Source organism: Patella vulgata, chromosome 6 (assembly GCF_932274485.2).
Source record: "Patella vulgata chromosome 6, xgPatVulg1.2, whole genome shotgun sequence".
Classification (NCBI taxonomy): Eukaryota; Metazoa; Mollusca; class Gastropoda; family Patellidae; genus Patella; species Patella vulgata.
In genome coordinates, this window is record NC_065884.2 from 55226512 (window position 1) to 55253742 (window position 27231).

Below are 27231 nucleotides of genomic sequence, written 5' to 3' on the forward strand. Positions count from 1 at the left end.
CTTTCCATATATCAAAATTGCCATACTTCTATTGGAAATAACCACACGATAATTACTTTTGTGGGAAAGTATCTTTAAGAATATTCACAATTTGATAATCATTGTTTGCTTGGTTGAATGAATTCACAATGAAACAGTTTAAAGTAGCTAAGTCTCTAACTCAATATCATCCAAAGTCATACACGTTGAAAATACGAATTATTTGTCAATTCAAATCAACATTGGTGTTGTGATCTTACCAGGAAAAGACAGGCTTCTGATATACAATATTTAAGACAGAATAAACATTTTACCACTGGTACACACATCGTGTACCATAGTGCGTTTTAGCGTCATTTGCAACAAGTGACCAGAAAGAACGAGGCTAGACATATTCAACTGGAGAACCTGCTCAATAGACTGGGATAACCAGACGCTAGAAATTGCTATAGGGTTCAGACACAGGCCGTATTTCGCTGGATATAACTGATTTGAAATTAAGAGTCAAAACGGAAACAATTGAATGTAAATCAGTTTATATACAATCAGATTACATTATTATATGCGTTGCGACCCATTTGGGTCAATTTCTAGGTCCCAAATATTAGCGATTTAGCTCCTTTAACTTTGCTTTATATGGAGTTTGTTTGAGATTCTGAGAATCTTCATGTTGGTGGTCTTTTAATTTATCTAGACTTCCCAAATAGTATGCTTATTTACATAAAAGAGTATTATTTCAAAAACTCAAAGGCGAAAATTCAAACCACTTTCTACTGAAGTGGGAACCGATTTCACTAGTTGATTGGCGTGATGCGTAGTATATTACCAATAGATATCTTACTTACAGCCAATATATGAAGTATTATTAGTTCTATATTAGTATACAAGTTATCAGTATAGCACTAAAACATGGCGCTTGCTATCATCTTATTTACAACTTTAATTAACTCTTGTGTACTCAACTTAACGGATTACACGGCTTTTGAGATATTTCTTGTGGATAAAACTAAGTCTATATTTTGTAAAGATTGCATTTTAAAATGGCTGGACCTTTTTGATTCTGATGAAAAATAAAATGTATATATTGATTTGTTTTGTGGTACCTCACTCTGTCCATGTAGAATAAGGTTTACGTCTGCGGATAAAGCTGAAATGAGGACAGGCAGAATGCATACCGTGTGCTATGAGGGAAATATTTCACGGACAGCGGCACTATGGCCTACTCTTATATCAAATTCCATCTGCCAAGGGATCTTTTACGTGCACGCCAATGTATACACGGGATCTCGGTTTTTCGTCCTATCCGAACGACTAGACAGCTGTCCTTGTCAGACCCTCTGCCCTGCACCACTGACAAAGAGAAACCACGACGGAAAATCCCGATGAACTTTCACGACCAATGCGGGGATCGCACGCCGGACCTCCAGGCTAGCGCCTTACCCACTTAACCACCGTGGCTCCCTATAATTTATCGACACAGTAAGTCAAAAAGGGAAACTAGAAGCCGAATTTAGCTTATTAATCTTCAGAGTTTGCTTCATCACGGCCCAATTCAATACTTTATATTGACTTAAATCAAAGATATTTAGCTCCTTTAAATAAAACTGACGCTCCCACCACTAAAACAAAATGGCTACCACTTCTAAAAATGTCGACTGCTAATAAGTGTCACTGGCAGTGACGACGAGATACAGATTAGGATTGTTGATGCTGCTCTTGAGAGATTTAAAGGATGTCATTCTGATGTGAAACATGTCTGTAAATTGATGATCAGTCACGTACGTAACTGAATGACCACAAGCTGAATATGGGAGTTTGAATAGAATATCGAATAGCCCAAAATGACCTTCTTCAGGGGTCTAATTCTTGCGCGATTCATAACGATCCTCACGGAATATTTTAGAGGCGATGCCTGTGGGAACATGTGTCTAGTGGTTCCCATGTGAAGAAAACCATTTAGCTGTAACATGACAGTGTCGTAAGATCAGGATTACTCACATGTACGCCGTGACACTGTCATGAGATTGATCACGCATACTGTAGTATGACAATGTCATGAGATAATGTTAGAACCAAGACTTAGTCATAGGAATCTAAGCTATTTCAAGCACAATCGCATATTTGTAATTGTACAACCGTTTAACCTATTGACCCAACGTTACAGTTGTAGATAAGTGGAGAAACAGAGACTGTTACTAAAGTGTGCCATTGTAATGATTCTACCTGCTACTCTAACCATAATACAAGAAGTAAAAACTGGTGTACGAACATTCCATCATCTTAGCAACATATTCATTTGTCAGTCAACGATAATCTGGCTAATGTTGAATAATTTTTTAACCTAGTGTTTGGACGAGATAATGGAAGAGAGGAGAGAGAGAGAGAGAGGGAGAGAAAGAGAGAGAGAGAGAGAGAGAGAGGGGGGGTTAACGTCCGCTCGACACAAACTAGGTCATTTCGGGACTCTACTCCTTGTCACATACAACCGGGGAATCGGAAGCCCGCCAGTTGACTCAATGACAGACCTTATGATACAACGCGCACATGCTAACCCTTTGGCCATCCCCCAGATGATGAATATGACAATAAGGATTAATAACCATATCAGCTATCTCCGTATAACAAAATACAACCACCCACACCTAACCATAGGGCGAATGATGAATCATCGTAAATTTGATATTATTTAATCATTGAAAAACATTTTTTTATGAATATGAATATGCGCAACCAACTGTTCAAAACGCCACTGTTTCTAAATAAATTTCCTATATAATCAAAGTTATTCCTTTTAGAATAGGTTGGCGCGGTGAGAATGGCGCTGTTTCAATAATCAGGAATTTCGGGGGTCGATCCAGGCGCTGTTTCAGTAACCAGGAATTTCGGGGGTCGATCCAGACGCTGTTTCAGTAACCAAGAATTTCGGGGTTCGATCGACGCCGACTAAATTCCTCGGGTTGCTGCATGCAGCCTGGTTTCCCCTTTGTCAGTGCAGGTACTGGATGGATATAATATGGCCAGGAGCAAAGCGTAGTCGTTCAGGTGTACATATTGGAAAGATAAGTCGCTATTCAGGCTACATTTCTGTCTTGACACACTACTTGTTGTAGTCTTGTCTTCATAAGTCCAGCTGGTACATAAAGGTAAGATGATAAACCCCATTTCATAATCAGACGTGTAATTACGCCCCAATTTGTTTATAGTATTATATCAAAGACATCGAGGAAATTAATTTTGTATTAAACATCTTGATTAATAACCCCCCTGTTGTCTCAAATTGTATTCTGACATAAAACATCTGAACTATTGTTTCATATTTAGCTGAAAGAAGTTATATCTTGACCCCCTGTGTTGCTTCAATAGCAAGTGCAGCCAAATCGTGAACCAGTGGCTGTGTGTGTTTTACTTACGTTTACTTATGTCTTGTTCAATCGTGTTTTTTGCTTTCGGGGGTGGGAGGCTAAGTGAAATTTCATGATTTGTAGGACGGATGGACTGGTCTGGAACGGCGTCTAGTCATTCTGGTATTACCCAAAACAACAAGGTCCCGCGTACACGTAGAAGAAGTATTCACGTTTGGAATTCAAGGTACGAGGAGTTTCTGGTCTTGAACAGCGTCAAGTCATTGGCGTGCACGTAGCCGAACAATTGACATTTGGAATTAGACTGGGACGTAGCACCGGTGTTCGTGCACAATTTCCTTCATACTTCATAACACTGTGTGGCGTATGCCCGTCTTCATTGACAGGGTTGGTCCATTTTCGGGATTTTGCCTACCCGTTAACCATACTCACAGGTTTTCATTTGGTAATTGATATTATTGTTTGTCTCAGCTTGTCTTTGATAGTTCTGAACTCAAATATCGACAGAGAGACACAAACGCTTAAGACAATTACCAAAACATACCGCTTCTCTATTTTTAGTATAAACGCTATGACCGACGGCTGTCTTTCAGAGTTTGTTTAAACTAAAAGACAACCTATTAATATGTTCTTTGTAATACGAACATAGAAATATTGATTGATTCGATCGTTAATAGAATATCAAACTAATAAATCGACTTCACTCAAGGCCATTTGTACCATCACAAAAATTAAATTGGGAGCGTATGTTAATAATAAGTCCAGGGAGACACACGGCAACAAACAAAATAAAAAAAACCTAGAATTCTATCAAAGAGGAACCAAACATACACAAGAGAACAATACATGATTTGGTAAGCGACAACAAATACATACAAAAACCTAAAAAGAACTAACGACTAACAAAGGGAGCACTAACCATGCAAGAGAACTGTACATATACTTGGCAAGCGACAGCATACAACAAAACCCTATACAGCTTAAGAATATTGTACAAGTGCACTTCTTGTATAAATTCTTGAATATTTCGTGAATGAATAAATTGAAACATGATTCTTGCTGGTTGTGTTCTATATTCTTTGGTTAACAATCAATCAACATAAAGTACAGCACAATTTTAACTTAGTGGTAGATAAGCTCCAATATGCAATGGGGATTGACATAAACGTGTATGTCAAAATATCCAAAAACGACTACATAAAGTTTGTCTTTAAGAATGTGTTCTAAATTGATCTCCTAATTACGGTTTGTAGAAAGGTTCTTTATATGACTGACTCATTTTGGTCTATACATGAAGACCCGTTACCCATGGCATCAATCCTATAATCTATCATTATTTTAACAAACAATATGATAGACGTTATTTACAATTCATAAAATGTATGAAAATGATAATAAAAAGAATACTGGAGACAGGCGATTTGAGAAATATATAAGAAAACTTGAAATACAACTAAGATACAACAAAAATGGGGTTATTAACGGGGATTATGATCCATTAAAATATTGTACACTAAAATAAGTAACACTGTGTGGAATAGCACGACTTAAGATAAATAAAAAGTTGTTTTAAATCCATGTTTGTCGATGGTGAGGAAATCCTGGAAAATGCTATTAATTAATTGGATAACAACAAAACACATACTTATGGAAAACAGCTACTAGTGTATTTAAGGCGACGTTTCGTAGAGTATTCTCTCAACGTTATCAAGCTAATACAGTAAAACAGGTATGAGGCAAATATATATTGACAAAATACAACAACATAACCGAAACCATACATAGCAACAACATGATCAAAGGCCTACACCAACATCATCCCCAATGGTCTGCGTCTCAAGCCCCCGGTCCAGTCAGCAGCAAGTGTTGGTGTAGGCCTTTGATCATGTTGTTGCGGATTAAGAGTAGGCGGAAATGCCGCTGTCCAGACAAAATGTCCCTCTGCACACGCTGCACGGCGTTATGATCGGCTTTATTATCCCAGTTGATGCCGAAGACCTTATTAACGAGTAGTTACAACTGGCATGTCTTTCAGTCATCGCACCGATCGAGCAAGGTTCTGGAGATAACTTGTTTAAGACTGATAATTACAGATATACATTCATATGTATACTTATATTTGAGAATAATTAATAAGGGTGCTTCTTCTCAGATGAAGACTTTTAGAGATGACCAGTCTAAAATTATATAGAATATCTTAAAGTCATTAATATATGTCAACGGTTTTCGTCCTTTGTTCATTGTAGCATGTGTTCTTTGTAGCAGCAGCATACATGTATGTAATTGTCTACACCAACATGTCATTAGGTGTCATCAAATCACAATAATCACTGGTGAAATCTTGAATAGATCCTAATAGCTGTAGGTGTAGTTTATTGGTCGAGTGCGAGACATTAAATATTATATTGATATTGCACGTATAAGCAGACCCTAACCAGGACGTGCGTCTCAATGAAATACGTCACATGAGTCCAATATTTCAACAAGTATAAATAATGTACGCTTGGCACATTGCCCGTACCATTATTTGAAATAATGGTACGCCAACATCAAAGGATGACGTCACATTTATATTTTAAATCAGTTTAATAACGGCATCGGGATACATTCCGTCGCATCCATAATTGAACTAGACCAAATCATCCAGACCAATTGGACTAATTAGTTTCTGTCATAACATTTTCATACAGCATGCTATATAAGAACAATGTTGAAACTGAAAGGTCTTGTCTCTGAAAACTGGTCCCACCAATCACCGACAAGAGCCGGGTATTTTTTTTGTCAATATCGCCCAAAGTATTGAAAATGTTATTAACAAATGAAAGATATGTTATAGATATTAATATTCTACAAATCATATCGAAAATTTAATTTTATATATGATGTGTAGAGTATCGATGCCGTATCTTTCCTTGTCGGGCACTTTTTGCAATACTTCTGGCGATAAAAGCTCTTGTCGATGATGAGTAGGACCCCAGCTGACAAATGAACAGGTTTTATTCACCGGACGGATCAGGAACTTTAGAACGTGTTATTCTGTTCGTGTTTAAACGACTGGGATATATTATTTTAAAAAAAAAATCAGATCACAAATATGTTCCTGGAAACCTGATTTTAGGTTTTGGGTCCCAGAAAACCCAAATGCAGGACTTTGGTCCCTGGAAACCCTATTGCAAGGTCTTTGGTCCCTGGAAACCCTATTGCAAATCTTTGGTTAGGCGGCAATTCGTAGCCAAAACATCAACAAGACACATCAATGAACAAATGTGGATTAAGAAGACAGAAAAATGAAATAAAAGAATTAGTTCCTGCTATTTGTATACAATTCAGGTTAATATTAGTTTTACTCGACCGTTCTGACTGTCATGACTGTCAGTCCAGTTTATTTTGTAGTACTTTTCTCATTGACTGTTTCTTTAGGTGTCATAAAGTACAACTTACATTTATCAATATACTTTTATTAGTGGATCCAATGTACAAGATCGATCAACAATACATACATAAATAAATAAATACACGATCCGGTTTGTAAGAGAAATTTACGTATTCGTGAAATTTGAAGCACAATGAAAGCATAAAACAGGAACAATAGCAAATATCTACAAACAACAAATTATGAAGAACGGTGCATACGACAATGCAAACTAAATATGTATTGCATCTTGTTCACCCACACTAATACATTAATCATACCTATGCCATTTAACTGTTCTATTAGCGGCGATTGTCTAAAATAAATCAATCATCATTGCCATAAATCGCTATTATTTGAGGGATTATTAATCACTTGTAAACTATAATATTGTCAATGTTTCCATTATCACCGGTTGTCTAATACATTATTAACGCCATTTTAACTGAGGGATTGTTAATCTCTTGCAGCAAACTAAAAAAGCTGGATCTATAAAAGGAATATCAGTCAGAAATGAGAAATGATATATTCAAAATGTTGCAACATTTGATAGACGATAACTGGATATGTTCAAAACCTTTAGCTTAGTAAATTCACCCGGGGTATACCCACGATTTGGGGAGGGCGCCCCCTATTCCCAAAGCACATACGTTCACACTAGGGATCGAATCGACGACCGCAAGCCAAAGGTGACCGGACAGCTATAGCTCGAAGCGAGACACCATAAACCACTAGGCCACCGAACCCTCCTTTTGAACACACCAGCGCCATCTTTAATTTTCGCCTCTTTTCATCTAACTGAATCCAAACCGAGAGATTATCTACAGTTGATTTTTGATTTTGCTTTCTCGAATTAAAAGATTCATTTGAGTGTAAGTCGTGGGAAGATTTCTGCAGAGCTTACACAATATTATTCTCATTCACTGTGTTCACGATTCTTAACATAAACATGTTATAATCTTTCTGCAAACAATAAATACTACTGGTACATCATTATGGATATTAATAAAATAGATTTTAAGTAAACCCAAAAGATGATAGTGTCGCTTTACCAGACTGACAATTACAATAGCTTTAATTATATAGTTTTCTGCTATAAAATACTTCCAAACGAAAATATATTATTAAGAAGAAATACAAACAAATATGTTCAGTAATCTGATTTAAAAATACCAAATTCACTCCCACTAAAAGGAAATACTTATATTTATATGGTGTCGAATTGGTGGTTATTAAAATATGACACAGCAATTCCAACAACTCACTAATCAGAAGGTTCCAGATCCGATCTGGGCCGCGAAAGTACCTCGTGATTTCCAAGGCGTTTGTCCCTTTTCAGAGGTGCTGGGCGGAGGGCATGACTAGAAACGACGTGTAATCGTTAGAGGTGTAATAAAGCACAGGACACAGATCCCGTGTACATGGGGGATCACGTGGTTAATTGGGTAAGACACTGGCTCGCTAGTCTGGAGGTCGGGTGTTCGATCCCTGCATTGCCCGAGAAAGTTCATCCAGATTTTTCGAAGTGGTTCCTCCTTGTCGGTGATGCAGGACGGAGGGCCTGACAAGGACAGCTGTCTAGTCGTTCGGATGGGACGAAAAACCGAGTTCCTGTGTACACATTGGCGTGCACGTAAAAGATCCCACGACACATTATCCTTCCAGAAAACATAGGTATATATCAATATTATTGTCTAGAAGTGGATGGTTAAGAATCCAGCGCCAATCATTACCGAACACTAGAAAGAGTCAATATCCCGTTTCTGGAAGGACTCGACACTACCCATATCAAAACGATATGGTAGTTAGGACTTGGATTTCAACTGTTCTTGAACGAGTAATCCACGAAACAGGTACATACAGGTATAGTATACTCCAGTTCAATTTAAAAACACAACAAAGTTAAGGTTTAATGTTTATATTTCTGTTGTGTTATCTTAAGTTTAAAATATCTAGAGAATCTTATCAGTCAGTCTTAGCAAGTATGTTATCTAAATTACAGGTTTTTAATCAGCGGGTCTCTAATTACCCATTTCCTTGCCATTAATTATAAACATATTTAACTTATCTCAATGCCAATACTAGCCCACCTTGAATCATGCATCTCCGTACTCTAGTTAATAAACATTGAAGGAATGTAGATTTGTATAGACGACCCTTAACGATTATCCACATCACACACTCCCTGGTGCCAGAATCATCAAGATATACTCCTGCCCTAGAGACTACAGTTGGTTCTACGGATAGTGCCAACTATTGGAAGTGGTGTCACTATTGTAGGAGAAAACAAAACTTAAAAGTTTCTAATTATAAATCGTCATTTGAGTGATTTCGAATCCACTTACACTATTGTGAAAGCTGGCTCTCTACAGAATATCGGTTGAAAAATGGTGCACTTCCGTTCATTGGATTCATATTATATAGCGAATACTTGTTTGGTTATTTTGATTTTTTATGGTCGTTATTAGAATCTATGGTCATTTTGATTAAACATTATGTCCGACTTGACCATATCGTTCTTGTCGATTTCATTTACGGATGTTTCGTAAAGCAAGCGCCATCATCTTTTCATCTTTTAATCCGTTCAACAATCAATCGATATATTACTTAATGTCTCGCACTCGACCAATAAACTACACCTACACTTATTAGGATCTATGCAAGATTTCAGCGTTGATTAAGCCGTGGTCAATCAGATATGGTCATCGTCTTTAAAGTTTCAAATCTTTAATCATTGGCGGTATCATTGATTTGGATATAATTATATTTAATCATAAATGTTCAACATACCGAAAGTGACCATCGTTACAAGTACATAAACTGATCATAACTGTGCCAATAGTGCACATAAATAATGTATTATTTTTAACGTATGTACGTGTGTTCTAATATTGTAGAGGGCAGCCACGGCGGCTCAGTGAGTAAGCCGTTGGCTCGCTAACCTGGACGATCCCTGCTTTGGTCGATAAATTTCATCAGGATTTTCTGTTTCTTTCTCTGTGTGTGGTGGGCTTCTCTTGCACTTTGTATATAATTATGCAAAAGTACAGCGGTACAGGGGAATAGTGCTATACATTTACAATACTTGATGCCACGCCATTTCCGGAGTTCACATTTATATCAAATATATTTTGGGTCAATTTATTCACCTGGCACTGGGATTATAGAACTTTCCTCGATTTACATATATAATGGGAAGTCGCGTTGGCTCAGTGAGTGAGACGCTGGCTCGCTAATAAGGAATTCTCGGGTTCGCTCCCGGGGATAGTCGAGAAAGTTCATCGGAATTTCCCGGCGTTTTGCAGGACGGAGGGCCTGACAAGGAACAATATCTAGTCGTTCGGTTGTACGCCATGCCCGTCATCATTAGCCTAGTCTGTACAGAAAAGTACGAAGTTAAACCCTAGTTCATTTCATTTCAATTTACATAATAGGACAAGTCACTGTTACTCTTACTCTTGCTTTGCTGACCGACTGGGTCATCCGCCATTTATGACCCAAGAAATCACACTATCCTCGACATTATATCACCTTATTTATTTCATTTTGTCGCGTATAAGTATCCCGATTCGTAGACATATTTGACAGGTCTTCATGTCATACTGTGATTTATTTTTGATTTCCCGATGGAGATAGGGGAAATAATCATTTTAAACCTTGTTATTACCCCGCCGCAAAATCTGAGAATATAGGGAATAGGTTATATTAGTTAGTTTAATCACTCTCCGCGTAATTTAATCATTGTGGGCGGTACTTTCTCATATGCAACACGTAATGAAGGGCGACGATTTTGAAATCAACGCATTATGTGAACATCCTAACCCACTGAACACCTGACTAATTATTTTATAGCAGTACTTATATCAGACATTCGTGTATAAATTGGTCTGAAGGTGTTCAATTATATAAGTATATATATATATAAATGTTACAAGAAATATGTAACTTTAACGCCTATATACCATACGTGTTACAAGTTTTTAATTAGTTATTCTCAAACCTATCTTTCCGTCTCAAATGAAACTAGGCAAGGCGTTCCCGCCAATAGCAGAGTAATGGCTTGTCTGAAATTAACTGATCTAAAGCTACCGATTTGGAGGGTCCTTTTCTGTACTTATACTTAACTTTGTGGTTGACTATTTAAATCTTCTTTATCACTAAGTGACTTAAGATGTTCATTACGATCGCTGTGCACTGGCCCGTACATAAGCAGCTAAAATCAAATGGTAAGCAAGGCATAAATACAAGTAACGTATTCCCATCCATAATGAACACCCCCTTCTCTGCAAGTGGGGTTTTATAGCCAAATGGTTAGCACGTGCGCGCTGTATCACACGGTCTGTCAATGAGTCAACTGGCGTGTTTCGATTCCCCCGGGGTGAATGGCTGAATGGTTAGCACGTGCGCGCTGTACCATAAAGTCTGTCATTGAGTCAACTGGCGTGGTTTCGAATCCCCGGTTGTACGTGGCAAGGAGTAGGGTCGCCTATCCAACCTCGTGGGTTTTCTCCGGGTCCTCCGGTTTCCTCCCACTGCTAAAGACCCCTACGCGCAAGCGAATTATTGAAATAAAATTAAACCATATGTTAGTCCCGAAATGACCTAGTTTGTGTCGAGTGGAAGTTAAACCCCATCTCTCTCTCTCTCTCTCTCTCTCTCGATTCCCCGGTTGTACGTGGCAAGGAATAGGGTCGCCTTCCAACCTCGTGGGTTTTCACCCCATTTCTCTCCCTCTCCCTGCAAACAATTCACTGGAAGTTGTAGTAGTGATTTATTTTTATCATAAACATATATAAATAGTAATTTGTCATTTGTCGCAAGAGACAACATCCTTATATATAGGGATATTAATAGTAAACATGAAAGGATAAGGTAAATGAAATGAAATGAAATGAAATGAAATGGGGTTTAATGCCCATCATTCAATATCAAAAGATATCAGTATTAAAATAAATTCTAAAAAGTCATCGGTACAAGCAAACTGCTTCGTCTGTTGCCATACCTTTAATAGCAACGACTCTTATTGACATCAGCTAACATAATTTCAGCAAAAAAAAGCAAGAAACATCAGCTAACATATTCAGCAAAAAAAGCAACAACGCTAATTATAGTGAAACGAAACAATTAAACGCATTGATTATTGTTTGTCTGTCTATATGACATTTTGTCTGGGAAGGACAGTGTCTAGTCGTTTGGATGGGACGAAAAATCGAGGTCCCATGTACAACGTTGCAGTTCCTAGCAAAATTTCCATCATAGCATTCACTGTATGGCGTATACCCATAGCGCAAATCAATAGGACGCTAAACCCCATTGCATTTGAGGTCTGTCTTTTCAACAGAAGTCTCCGCCACAGGCTTAATTAGGGGCTGATGGGTTAGGGTTAAAAGCACTATGAACGAAGGTTGGTGTGTGTGTGTGTGTGGGGGGGGGGGGGGGTGAATGGTTAATGCGTGTGCGTTGCATCAAAATGTTCGTCATTGAGTCAAGTTGTGTGGTTTCGATTCCCCGTTTGAACGTGACAAGGAGTAGTGTCGCCTGTCCAACCTTGAACTATGTTAGTCCCGAAAGGACGTAGTTTTTTTTCGAATGGGCGTTAAACGCCATTTCTCTAATATGTACGAAACACCGTCTTTATTGACCCGGTCGGGGCAGAAAACTCCATTTCATTCCGAAACGTTAGCACATTCTTCAGAGTATGGCGTTACATTGCATTCATTTGTTACTCCTTCTGTTATAATTGTAGGTTTCGTACAATAAATCTAATAAAATGGGTGGGATGGGGAAGGCTTAACAGTCTTAAGAGTCTTTAGCAGTGGCAGGAAATCTGAAATAAAAACAAAACACCAGGTAGAACAGGCGAGGTTAGAGAGATAAAACTAAAACCACGCGTTGCATCTTCGATTCTCAATCCAGTTATGAGTTTCGTTGAATAAGGCATATTGTTTTATATTTTGGTTGTTTACTCCAACACTCTTGTGTTGATCATGATGCAATAGTCGGGTGTTTGGTCATATACTGCCAGTACACCCCACCCGTTACCATACCCCCAACCACCCCATCCCCACACCATTCTTGACTCAATTAACGCCCTGTTCATATTTTTTTATGTATATCATTCCTAAAATACCAGTTGTTTAACGGTTTTTCAACTGGTAGGAATCGATTTCTGCACCTGATTCCTATTAAGAAATATCGTACAGGTGCCCTCCATTCATTCAATCGGTTCCCACACGTCCATTCAACGTTGCAGTTATTTTTTTATAATAACGTATAATAAATGTTTATATACTAAAGTTTTAATTTCGCTAAGGAAATTGTAATGATTGGTACATGAATAAAATGCAAACATGAACGTGTAAGGCCATGAACCTGTAGTTGATTGAAGTTGAATTGAGTGGGACTCTCATTAGATCTATAGCCAGATAAATTATAGCATTCTATTAAGTAGATTAGATATCACTTTGATGTGTGTTATCAAATTATCTCTTGGTTTTCAATTCTTCTTCATATCCTTTAGCGAGCACCTGCTAGATGTATTAGTTCATAATATACGATTACACTCTCGCACATACACATTTAACCATATAAAATTTCTCTCCAAGCTTTACGAATAAATCGGCTTTGGCAGTTCATTGACGATGCATTATTAAAGAGCTAAATTATGTATCTGGCTTTGAATTATTTATACATTTATTAACATGACAAGACTATAATCATCTTTCCAGATTATCGGATGACGGTAATATTACATGGATTACACAATGTCTGCCATATCTTCGTTAAAATAGAAAATGGAGGCTTTGATTATTATAGTAGCAATCGTACTTGACAATCGACACTAGTTAAGCTATTTCTTGTCAAAACGTTAAAACTTCAAACATTCCTAACGTCATAAAGTAATTTGCCTGAAATTTTCAATACCTTCATTTTCCATTATCTATTACTAAACTATTATAGCAAGAACGGTCATTTCTTTGTCTAATCTTACATACTGTATCATTAAGGTACATCCCCTTCATTTAGAATATGATGGCTACTTCAATGACCGACTTCAATAGCCCAGCTGATGCAGAAGATAAGGACGTTAAAACCATTTCATTTCATACTCCATTGATGATGATTAACAATTCTATTTTCCCCGTCTATACATCAAACACACATTTTATTTTTTTCAAAAAAATAATTACCATAAAATCAGCGCAAAAAACAAATCAATTTCGTTAATCTTTTAACTAACAGATTATTCACGAAATATATGGACTACTTCACTAGCTTACCGCAGGAAAAGGGTCTTTCTTCAAGAACCTCTCAGAGGGGCCTCCTTCAAATGGCGCCCAGGACACGTTTCCTACCTGCCATACCATAGATTCTCCACTGGTGCAGATTACGAAATATGCCAAAGGTAAGTTGCATACTATTTTTCAGATCACGTTATTTCCTACCTGGTTTCTCATTGTCAGTGGTGCAGAAAAGGCGGCTAGTAGTTCGGGTCGTACAAAAAAAGGGAGATACACCCGTTTACTTGTTGCCGTGCACGTAAAGTTGAAATTCGACGCTCTTCTGACAAAATTTCTCTTATGCACACTGTATGGTATAGGCATATCTTTAATAGCCTAATTGATGTCGAAAAGTAGAACGCTGGGTCACATTTCATACCATTTCATTTCTTTTACTTATTAACTGACATAGGGAATTTATTTGCGTATTTTGGAATAATTATCACCGTTTTTTTTTTAATCCAGCGTCTAAAACCTGTTAATGTGTTCAGCTTTTCCATTACATTTGAATTACGGCTAGCTCCCGGATCCATTCACTTGATTTGATATTTCTCGTTTATTTCTTGATGCCTATGTAATTTATTTTATCCACAGCTTTGTCTTATCGGTCTAGTTTGCACAGTGTGGTCTCCCGGCACTTCCAAACATAATACTCTATAATGCTTTTCAAAAACATACAATATAATTCCTATAATGCACAATATTCGTCTTTATTCATAGAATGGGAAAAGGGGTGGGTGATAATCCCCGTGGGTAAGGAAGTAAGCTATGTAAAAGTTACGCCTGTTAGAGTATACGGCTGTATAAAAGTACATCTATTTATGGACTTTAAAACATGAACACAGCAAAGTAAAACAACATCTTTAGTTTCAAAGGAAACTGATTGAATAAATCAGTCAGCTGTATCCAATCGTTATCCTTGGATGCCTCAAATAAAAAGTGGTATTGGATGTTCTAAAAAGGAGTAGGCCCTTGTTTGAACCGAAGTCTACTGGGTAGAAGATAGCCTCGGGACCAAATGCCGCCAGAATCAACAGTCCAATAATTTAGTACTATAACATAGTGTAATAATCACATTTCCATATTAATAAACAGTTTCCACATGTTTCTTGAATATTAGGGTACTTAAAATTTGAAATTGAAATCTCGCGAACTAGGGTTGTGACAAGGAGTGGGGCCTTCTGTCCAATCTCATGGGTTTTCTCTCAGCCCTTCTGTGTCCTCCAACAGCTTAAGAATGCTACGCTACCGAATTATTGAAATAAAATTGACACATATGTTAGACCCGAAATGACCTAGTGTGTGTCGAGCAGACGTTACCCCGTCCCCTTTGACTAATGTTGAATCACTGAAATGAAATGAAATGAAATGAAATGGAGTTTAACGTCTTACTGTTCTGCTCCTAACCTGGGCTAATGAAGACGGGCATACGCCATACAGTGTGCTATGAGGCAAATTTTGCCCGGACAGCGGCACTACGGCCTACTCTTATATCGAATTCCAACTGTCAAGGGATCTTTTACGTGCACGCCAATGTGTACACGGGACCTCGGTTTTTCGTCCCATCCGAACGACTAGACAGCTTTCCTTGTCAGCCCCTCCATCCTGCTGAATCACTGAAATGTCGAGCTTAATAATGATAATTTATGTAATAATGATGGGTAGCAAGATATCCTGTCTTATGTCAACTGAGAGTTTTTAAAATAAAGAGAAACCCTATAAAGAAATGCACCGCAGCGTTGAAGGGTTTCACTGATTATAACTTTTACCCAGATATTCATAATCTCTATATATATGTCCAAGTTTCAGACAAAAATCGCATTTTTTTGGTTTGGCGATTTCAAACCAATATATACGTAATAAAATAGTTTCAGTATTGTCCTTCTTTTGCTGGATTCCAGTCCGCGGATTTTTCAAGTTTAAGACGGACCGGGATTATTTTCATGCAAATTTTTGTATGAAAAGTTAAGCCAATAAATAGCATAATGTTTTAGATTGGCATCGTTTGAGTTGCTCTGTTAACTGTGTCCGTTATAACATACACTGTGTAATTTCCTTGAGTACATATATATTTTTAGTTGGCTAACATCCATAAAAAATAAGAAGTGACATCGCGTGTTTCTGCTTCGTCGATTAATTTTCTATCAGCAGTAGACTTATTTGGATTGATGTGGTTGAAATGTGTCCAGTACTAAATTGTTTTACAAAATGTACCTATATTATATTAGCTGTCTTAATGATAAAATAGGTAGGACGTTCGGGCATATTTCGATATTTGTCTATTACTTATTAGAACAGGATGTACATTTTATTATTTTTTAAAGTAAAAGGTGTATGTGGGTTGTTGTAGACAATTATAATTGCATGTCAAACAAATAAAATAAATACAGACATGAACAACAGAAAAAAATAAAGAAATAACCTAAGTAACCGGATAAATAAAAGTTTGTTTTGCTTTTCTAGTCTGTTGTGTTTTTTGTTATAATTTGTCACCATGGAGAATGCACTTGAAAATACCCTTCCGTGACCACAGATGAAGGCCACGACATTAATACAAAGAACAGTTCAAAGGGCTATAAACGAATGATACGGTTCGCTAAAATCAGCATAAATAGTTTTCGTATGTCATAATTCTGTGATTGATGTAGCAATACGTTCATGGCCTTTCAATCAGCATGACGTTGATTATGGTACCACTGTACCAATTGTCAGCTATATGAACGTCACTAATTTACAAGATCTTATAGAAATAGTAAACCTACCATGTAACTATGTATGCTGAATTGTTGGATTTGGTTATGGTACCACTGCACCAATTGTCAGCCACATGAACGTCACTAATTTACCAGATCTTATAGAAATAGTAAACCTACCATGTAACTATGTATGGTGAATTGCTGGATTTGGCGCGGTTGGAGGAAGGGGCACAAACTTTCAAAATTGATATTGACGAACCAACGGGGAGGGGTTTGATCTCCGTCCCTGAATAAACCAGTGGTACCATGCTTCGTACTGATAAAGAGACATGTAATATAGTTTAAGAAGTTAAGCCATCATGATTGCATCATGGTTCAGGACGGAGGGCCTGCCAAGGACAGCTCTCTAGTCGTTCGGATGGGACGAAAAACCGAGGTCTCGTGTACACATTGGAGTGCACGTAAAAGATACCTTGGCAGTTGGAAGTCGATATAGGAGTAGGCCGTGGCGCCGCCGCCCGGGCAAAATTTCCCTCATAGCACACTGCATGGCGTATGCCCGTCTTCATTAGCCCAGTTTAGGAGCAGAACAGTAGAACGTTAAACCCCATTTCATTTCATTTCATTCCATTTTGCATCATGGTTTCTTGATAATCCCAATAGGTATTCGTGTGAATTCGTTCTACTTCCTGTAGTCTGCTGGCCAATCAAAAAGAATATATTTGAAATGATTTATAATACTACAATAGGATCACACAGATCAAGATTTTATGGATGTGGGGGCTTTTAAACCGACACGAAGTTGTTGTCTACTCTGCTTTTTTCGTAAGAAAGAGAGAGAGAGAGAAATGGGGTTTAACGTCCACTCGACACAAACTAGGTCATTTCAGGACTAACATATGGTTTAATTTTATTTCAATAATTCGCTTGCGCGTAGGGGTCTTTAGCAGTGGGAGGAAACCGGAGGACCCGGAGAAAACCCACGAGGTTGGACAGGCGACCCTATTCCTTGCCACGTACAACCGGGGATTCGATCGTAAGAAAGTAAATACTATTAATTACCATTATATTAGATTTCGCAGTATCCAGTAATGCACTACAATGCATTACAATCGCATTCCATCCCACGCTACTGCTACAAGCCGTAGATATCCATGACGTCACTTGAATGTAAACAATCCTAAATACCCACTTTAGCGTGTTCCGGTTATTACCGGAAGTACATTGATTTTATTTGTAAATGTATAAATATGGAGGTAAAAGAGACCATTGAACATGAATTATCGTTTATTTTCGTTATTAATATTCCTATTTTCCACCTTCATTAACAAATATAGCATTCTTTAAGATAGACATTGTCGATTCCTAATTCTAATATCAATATTAACTCTACAAAGTGGAAATATCCCCTTTGATTCTAAATTTGTTACCCCATAGCGTGTTAACTGGACATTTTAGCACCAAGAAAATCCCGTATTTGTTTAAATATATATTTATAGTGTTTGCCATTTCCCTTTAAGACACGAATGAATACAAATAGTTTATTAATAGCTTGGTCAGGTAATTACTTAGGTGATAAAAATTTTCAGACAAATGAACGCCTTGTTCTGTGGTCTATGACGTTTATAACGGACGGTACATTGTCGGTGAATTGTGATTTATTAGGGAAGTTGGGGGATTCCCAGTCTGATTTCCCCATGGCAGTGGTGCGGGACAGAGGACAAGAAAAGTATCTAGTCGCCCCTAAAATAACCATTGATAGTTTGGATTCAACAAATATAATGCGTAAACGTACACTGAGTGGCGTATGAAATGAAATGGGGTTTAACTTACTGTTCTGCTCCGACTGTGCTTATGAAGACGGGCATACGTGCTAGGAGTGAAATTTTGCCCGGCAGCGGCGCTACGGCCTACTCTTATATTGAATTGCAACTGCCAGGGGATCTTTTACGTGCACACCAAGGTGTACACCGGACCTTGTTTTTTCGTACCACCCGAACAACTAGACAGTTGTCCCGTGTCAGGCCCTTTGTCGTGCTGCACCACTGACATGGGGAAACCACGCCGAATCCCAATGCACTTTCCAGGCCAACACCGGGAGTGAACCCGCGACCTCCTGGCTAGCTGAATGGCGTATACACATCTTCATTAGCCCAGTGAGATGTTAAAATCCATTTCATTTTGTAATTGTACGCGAGTATCACAATCTGTTTTGTCACTATGAACTGCTTAACTGAAGTCGTAACATAAACATGAGATCTTCCTTTGTACTTTTCTTTGAATAAGCAGATTGTTTTAGCTCTAATACATTGGGTGGAGCTTAACCGTGCAATAACTTGACATTTGCAATGTTATAGCACAATGCACACATTTGCTAGTTCGAGCAGAAATCTTACAGAGAAGCCGTGCTATAAATATAATTTTTAAAAGATTTATGCATGTTTGAAATCACCTGCGATTAAATAAAATCCACTGTACAATTAATCATCCCAAATGTTAACATCGGGAAATACTAAAATAAAAGATCGGGATAGATCATTTCGTACAAAAGTGAATGTGTCTATCGAAACGGTATACCAATAAGGTATCAGTTGATATGTTTCGTTGCCCCATCTCAAACGACCGAAAAGATCGCGCTTTGTTTTGATTTCAACACGTGGTCGTCAAACTCTCTACCAACCCCCACAACAGCTTTCATCGATTTCGTCCAACACGTGATGAGTGCCATGTAAATACAAGTAAGTAGGTTGAGTTCCCAAGCGAGAACTTTTTTATTCGCGGAAATATTCAATTGTATAATGGATTTTGTTTAACCGGAGGCGATTTCAAATACATAGGTAAGTTTTCAATAACTACGATTAAGAAGTTTGTTCATAGTGACAAAAATAGATTATTTTGGCTGACACGGGATATAAAATGATTATAATTGTACCGATAGAATCATCTTTCGGCATATTGTATTTTGCCCGAGATGTATATAAAAACTTTTCTCCGGATCATGTCCCCTGCCGATGTTCGTACGAGGCATGTTGAATGTGACAGTACGATATTTGTTTAACAGATCACATTAATTACTAGCAGTATGTGAAATAGTGTTTGTTTAGACTTTAGAGTAAATGAACTGATATTCTCTGATACTATATATGCATGTAGTAATATTTGATAGTGCTGAACCACTGTTTAATAAAACATAGAACAACAGTATATATTACTTAACGAACAGTAAATAGACGGTGTGTTATAGGAAGTAAACAGTGTGAACTTATCAATGCTTTTATATCAAATATATGGGACAACGGTTTTAGAAAAGGTGATAGCAATCTGGATCCGGAAGTTTGTTTTAGATTTGTTCACCTTATTGATGATCCCCGGGAAATTACATTTCCTTAGCATTTTCAAACAGAAAAATATGACCGACAATGATTTATTTAAAAAGTTTTTGTAAGTATGATAATATTCTAAATGGTGGGGACACTCTTAAGCCATGCCGTCTTAAAAACTTATATGTTTTCTAAATATTCTTTACAAATACAAACAAATATTGAGGTGGACCTTATTTGAGAAATTTCGCAACCCGAAATTCCAACTGTAATATATATTAATTTAGCTTCTTGCTTAGGATGGAGATACTATAGAATAGTATACCGTCATTTACAGTCAGGAGATTGGACATTCGCTTGCATCGACTAATTATTCGCAGCGCAACAGTTCAATCCTCGCCTTAGACGCCCCGTTACAGTCACCTTTCTATTGTTTTCGGGAGTTATTACTTTCCCGTCCATTCTTAGATTCCCAGCCATCAGAATATTTTGTACTTACATTTCTCTTTAAGTATTTCGTAGAACTTCATACGGACAAAAAAGAAAACACAAATAATACAATGGTATAACAATAATGCCCTCTTGAGAGGTCAAAGCATTATAAACTTCAAAATGATATTTGAACTGTTTGACAACCTTGGCGATAAGAATGGATGGTGTTGATAGTTAATTGGGGGCAAATGATGTGATCTATAGGATAAGCTACTGCGTTGAAATTATAGTATAGATAGGATTGAAGTATGATTCATATTCTAGATAATATGAATACGCACCAAATACAATTTCTAGGTGCGTATATAATCTTTTAGTCCGTTATATCCAGCAACCAATTATGAAATATGAAATACATGAAATTGTATTTAACGAACTTTATTAAAGTTATAAATTATTGCACATACTTAAGGAATGTCAATAAAGGGTTTATTAAAGTTGGTATATTAATTTGCACCATTGTGTATGGAAAGGTATCGCTGCCAATATTAAATGCTTTGCTAAAATGTCTTTTCCATTGATTATATGTAAAAAGTACAATGTACAAAGTCCTAAAAACGGTAATGATGAAGTCAAAATACCTCTAAGGCCAAAGTTAAGTGTAAAACGTCAATAGTAATGTGTCAAATGACAAATGTTTTATTGGAAAAGGCAGGGTTTTTTTTACGTGTCTACATTACATTACGTGTCACGTTACATTTCACATTTGCGCTCTGCCGCATCTCATTTGTCCTTCACGCTTTCTACATAGAATCTTACGCAGAGCATTAACTTTGATATGCAAATGTAGGATATTAAGTGACTTATTAACATATACGGAAACGAGGTCGAGATCAACCTGGCACACTATAAGCCTAAGACCGGACGACACTTCTCAATTGACAGAATGTTATATTGTTAATAGGTGGTGGTGAGCGGGTGCTCTTTAGCAGATTGACCTGACAACGGCGAAGGAAGCCAGGTCCGAGTCTGGGGAGGTGCGTAGCTTGGTTATTGCGAGAAAACACCAAATATACCCCAAGAGGGGTTGATGAGACCGTATTGTCACCTCGAAGCCAGATCCGGGTAAGGGGAAGTGGGTATTTTCTTGAAAATACCAATATATCGCACGAGACATGAAATGAAATGGGGTTTAACGTCCTACTGTTCTGCTCCGGGCTAATGAGGACGGGCATACGCCATACATTGTCCTATGAGGGAAATTTTTCCTGGGCAGCGGCACTATATGGCCTACTCTTTTATCGAATTCCAACTGCCAAGGGACCTTTTACGTGCACACCAATGTATACACGGATCCTCGGGTTTTCGTACCATCCGAACGACTAAACAGCTGTCCTTGTCAGGCCTTCCATCTGGCACCACTGACAAGGGGAAGCCACGTCCGAAAATCCCAATGAACTTTTTCGGTCAATGCAGGGATCAACACGCGACCTCCAGGCTAGCGAGCCAGCGTCTTACCCACTTAACCACCGTGGGTCCGGGTTGGCGAGACGGTATTGTCACCCCGCCAAACGGAACCCACCTGATATTGCGGGAAGGAACGCGTCACTCCCAGCTCATGCCCATAAAGTATCATCGTCTGAATCTATGCAAGGTCTTTAGATCAATGTCCTTATTTATATTCGATATGCCATTAAACGCGTCGGAAATTTTCCAGAGCTTTTAATTAAAGCGTCCCTTTAATCTTGTAAAATATTAAACATGTGTCCTTGTCTTTTTAGTGATTTCCACTCTGATATTAATAAAGAATATTTACATGAAAAATATCATAAATTTATTTGATGTGGTTTTATTGGAAGCTTCTATTGATTTCATTGATTCTAAATGTAAACATTCCATGAATTCAAATACTGACAAATATTGACAACAATACAAAGATGATTATCACTATTATACATATATTATTTATCTTCATCGCGGCTTGTTTAAAAATGATGGCAAAAAATCAACACAAATTTCATTTGTAAATTACATTCCATCTGTAGAGTCACATATCTCTCATGTTTTAAGACTCACCGACACAGTATTGTGCTACAATACATAACTCTTATTTATTAAAAAGATATTTTAATACTGGATAACATATTTACAGGTACAATTCTACATATGAACATCATTTGGTTGGGTATAGTAACGTCTATCTATAGCTGCTTCCCCTAGGCCTCGCAGGGCCTCTCCCGTCTCTCTCCGGGTCTGCCCCCGTCTGATTCTCAACTAGGCTTTTTATAAGGTGCAGCAATATCTGTCGCGTCAGATAGGCACGCCATAGTAATCAGAACAATGAAAACTAATTATTAAGAGTCACACATCTATCTTTAGACAAAAGGTGTCGATACGTGTTAAGCCTAAATATTAAATCATATAGACACTCCGAGTATACATGTTTGACAAACCCATTACATCTTACATAATATTATGTCAACACCCCACAACTGATGCAGATTAAATTTTACAACTAATCTGTCACATGTCCAAAATGAGTTACACATGAAAAATATAAATTAAAATATGAATTCAAAATACAATATTAAAATTTAGATCCCAAATGATATTGCATAGAGCGCATATCATCATTAACCAACGTGTTATGATCTTGTCAGCTATATCGTAATAAACAAATTGGATATTTACTATCATTAGTAAATTCCGGTTTGTTATAGTGCGTATATCATGATTAACCAACGTGGTATGTTGTTGTCAACAGATCGTAATAAACAAATTGGTTATTTTATACCCAACAATACTTAATGCGTATATTGTTATTAACAAATAAGTTATTTTATATTTTGGATATGCTACAAGATGCATATCTTCATTTACAAATTGTTATACATGTATTATAGAAAAAGAAAGAAGAACATTTTGTTAACAAACTATTATCACTATCTATTATGTTGTCAATATTGGTATTATATATTTAGCTATGTTACAAAGCGTTCCTAAATTATGAAAAGTGATATATTTTCATTTATGCTATAAGATGTGTATCATCAATATCAATATTGCTAGTATGTTGTCAATGATGCTACAGTATTGTTATCAGTATTGTTACTATATATTCAGCTAAGCTACAAAGCGTACCGAAATTATCAATAGTGTTATATTTCCAACTATGCTATAGGGTATACATGACCAATATCAGTATTGTTACTATATAGTCAGCTATCTTACAATGCGTACGGTAATTATTATTAGTGCTATTATTGTCTCAGCTGTGCTACAGGTGATATGATATAATTATCAATATTGTTATTATATTTTCAGCTATGCTACAGAGCGTATATCGTCACTCGTGCCTTGTGTTACTGGGATTGTTAATATCAGCTTATGGTCTTTATTTGCCTCCTGTACGATCATATCCACGAGCTTCTTATAGTAGAAATAATTATAGATCACCATACGGTAAGACATTCTTGTATATTTCAACTGTCTGAAAACACAAATATTTTCATATATTAATACTTTTACAGCATACATGTACGATTTGAAACAAAATATGTTCTGGTAGGTAATTGACAAATAATGATACTTCAGAGACGATATGATATTAGAGACTTTTGGCAGGTGAATTTTTCCCATCCGTATCACCTATCCGTATAACATGGCGTCAATGTAGTTTCAGAATTGTTACAGATTTTCGCCCCGTTTACGTATGGGTAGCCGAGCTGAGCTTATTCTATTACAGCATGATGGCAGTTATTTACCAAGAACAACATCAGTACTAAGTCAAGTGCCTAGCCTACAGATTCCTGAAGGGAGTAAATTCGTTCGACAGTCGCCGAGCTATTTAAAATTTAAAGAAAATTTAGTGTCAAATCTTATTAAAGATCTTCGACTTCGACTCGACAGCAATTTCTGATTTTACTAATGTACCAGGACAATATTGGTGGCAGTCATTATCACGTATGTGATAGAACTAATTAAAAACGTTCCAAATATAATTTTAAATCAGAGATCATTGCTACGATAGCTGAGTTATACAGGATTCCTGAATCGGAAGTGACGAACGCCAAAGGAAAACACGAGACATACCTCTATATAACTGGCTGAAGTGCCGACTGATAACAGATACATGGGCGAATTTCTGCTCACTAATAATTCCTTCGAAGACTAAAAGTTGTTGTGTGGGACTGTGAGAGGATATCTAACAATTTATAAAAAGAATTGACTGCCAGTAGATAAGAGAACACGAAAGAAAAACAGAAAAAAAGTCCGTGCATTACCATATTTTTATAAGGGGTTAAGTCCGACCCCATTCATATCTCGCGCCCACTCGGCCAAACCTCAGCAGATTCCAGTACCCTACATCTAGCCTCGGCTGTATGACGAAGTCCACCATTGGGACTACTTTCAAGTTCCTGATTACCAACGCCGTTGCCCATGACGACGCATTTAAAGAATGTTTTACCATACAAAGATTTCAAAGTCTGAGGCTGTTTTTCTTTCAAGTTTATCCTATTTCCTTTAGACACGGATCAGTTTGAACTGAAAAGTATACATACGCTTCGGACGACGCAGTTTTGAGAACTTCTTTCTAAAAGCAGCACGTTTTCCTAATAATACCCCCGTCAGACCGGGGTAGCGTCCTTACTTCGCTGCTACGGCTTTGGAAAATAGTTTTAGAGCGCGTTAAGATCGCCATAAGCGTAGTGGAAACGCCAGCTATCGTGCTGTAGTCACCATGGTAGCCAATGATCGCCGAGTTACCGCGTTTATTTTGAGCGTGTTCAAAGCAAACGCCAAGGTTCTGCGATCTGAACTGTAAAACTATGAGTATACGACTTTTTTTTCAAGTTTGTAGTTTTTGGGGACATTTTCGCGCGTTGTGTTCACGTTTGCCGGCGACCTTGCGCATTTTCTGGTCGCCGTACGGTCGCAGCAGCGCAGTATAAGGATGCCACCCCGTCTGACGGGGGCATAAGTAAACGGTGCCGCATCTCAATTGTATGGGCGTAGGTACATATCACTTACTGTCATACAGCCGAGGCTTGATGTTCGCCCATTCGGACATGGTGACTTTGAGATGAAATTACTTGTATACGCCTGTCAATAAAACTTTTTAATGTATGCCGTAAATTAGCCAACTCCACTGTCTTTAATCTAGTATGGTCTGCGGCAGTGGTTCTCAACCTTTTTGTGCAAGCGGCACACCTTGAAACACATGAAAACACAGCGACACACCCGACTTAATATATATGAAAAATATTTGATTTTTTTGCAAAATAAAAAACATGGCAAATCATAGACGGCATACAACTGTAGCCACAGACTAGTCATAGACATATAGTATGGCTCAAACTAAACGGGACACACAGGAAGATCTCACGGCACACCTGTGTGCCGCGGCACACTGGTTGGGAATCACTGGTCTACGGTAACGTAGCTTCAAAAGTTATCGAGATATGTTGGTTTCATTAAAAATGGTGCGAACTAGACCCGCTCTCGCCTATAGAATGAATATAAACAAGGGAATGTACGGACTATTTCTATTTTTCTTGTGTTCTCTTATCTAAAGACATTCAATTACTGTATTGAATTGTCAGCTATCCTCTTACAGTCCCATAACTTTTGGTCTTCGAAGGAATTATTAGTGAGCAGAAATTCGCCCATGTGTCTGTTATCAGTCGGCACTTCAGCCAGTTATATAGAGGTATGTCCCGTGTTTTCCTTTGGCGTTCGTCACTTCCGATTCGCGAATCCTGTATTACTCAGCTATCGTAGCACTGATCTCTCTGTTAAAATTATATTTGGAATGTATTTAATCAGTTCTATCACATATGTGATAATGACTGGCACCAATATTGTCCTTTAAAGTATATACCCCGTTCACAGCATTGCAAGGTCCCACCTCCCTAAATTTAGCACGTAGATTAACCAACATGCAGACAGACAGGAAAAATATGAAAATTCCGCGAAAAGCTCATCAAACATAATGATAAAATTCCAGTCTTTATCATGATTAACTATACGCGATACGGACCAGGAAGTCTCTATAAAGTCTCTATTAAGAATAATTCTTGTGGTTTATTAAATATGAAATGAAATGGGGTTTAACGTCTTCTGCGCTAATGAAGTCGGGCAAACGCCATACAGTGTAATATGAGGGAAATTTTGCCCCGACAGCGGCGCTACGGCCTACTCTTATATCGAATTCCAACTGTCAAGAGATCTTGCACGTGCACGCCATACGTTGTCCCTTACAAGGCCCTCCGTCCTGCACCACTGACAACCCGGAACCTCTAGCTTTGTGAGCCAACGTCTTGCCCACTGAGCCACCGTGGCTCCCTTATTAAATATGGCAGCGCCATATTTTGTAAACAATTATTGCAGACCAGTATCGGTCTTTAAGCCAAATCACTTAACCTTCTGACAAAATGTTTATTTAAGTCTGTCCATAAATTCAATGACCAATTATCTCGGACATCCAGCTATAGATAAATGGCACAATTATTATACATTCATTGCAGGATCATTTTGTGTAGGCATGTTTCTGTTGAATTAGACCATGTGTTGTAGACGTTATTCGGCGAGTTGCCCGGGTGACCTTTGGTAGATAAATGCAATAGACCCCTCAATCAAACATTTAATTTTTAAGGCTGCGAAATCACATTGTTTTAAACTTCATATCATAAAATGATTATCACTTCTATAAGTTATTCAATATTATCTTTGTTGTATTGTCTGATAAAA

The 27231-nt window shown here is 37.7% G+C and overlaps 1 long non-coding RNA gene across 1 annotated transcript in view; it reads left to right on the top strand.

The window, feature by feature from the left end:
- Positions 1 to 27231, top strand: part of LOC126825056 (uncharacterized) — an 87840-nt gene that overhangs the window by 11436 nt on the left and 49173 nt on the right. Inside the window, exon 2 of the long non-coding RNA XR_007681769.2 lies at positions 23806 to 23943. This is a non-coding gene — a long non-coding RNA (uncharacterized LOC126825056). The remainder of the gene's footprint in view (positions 1 to 23805; positions 23944 to 27231) is intronic.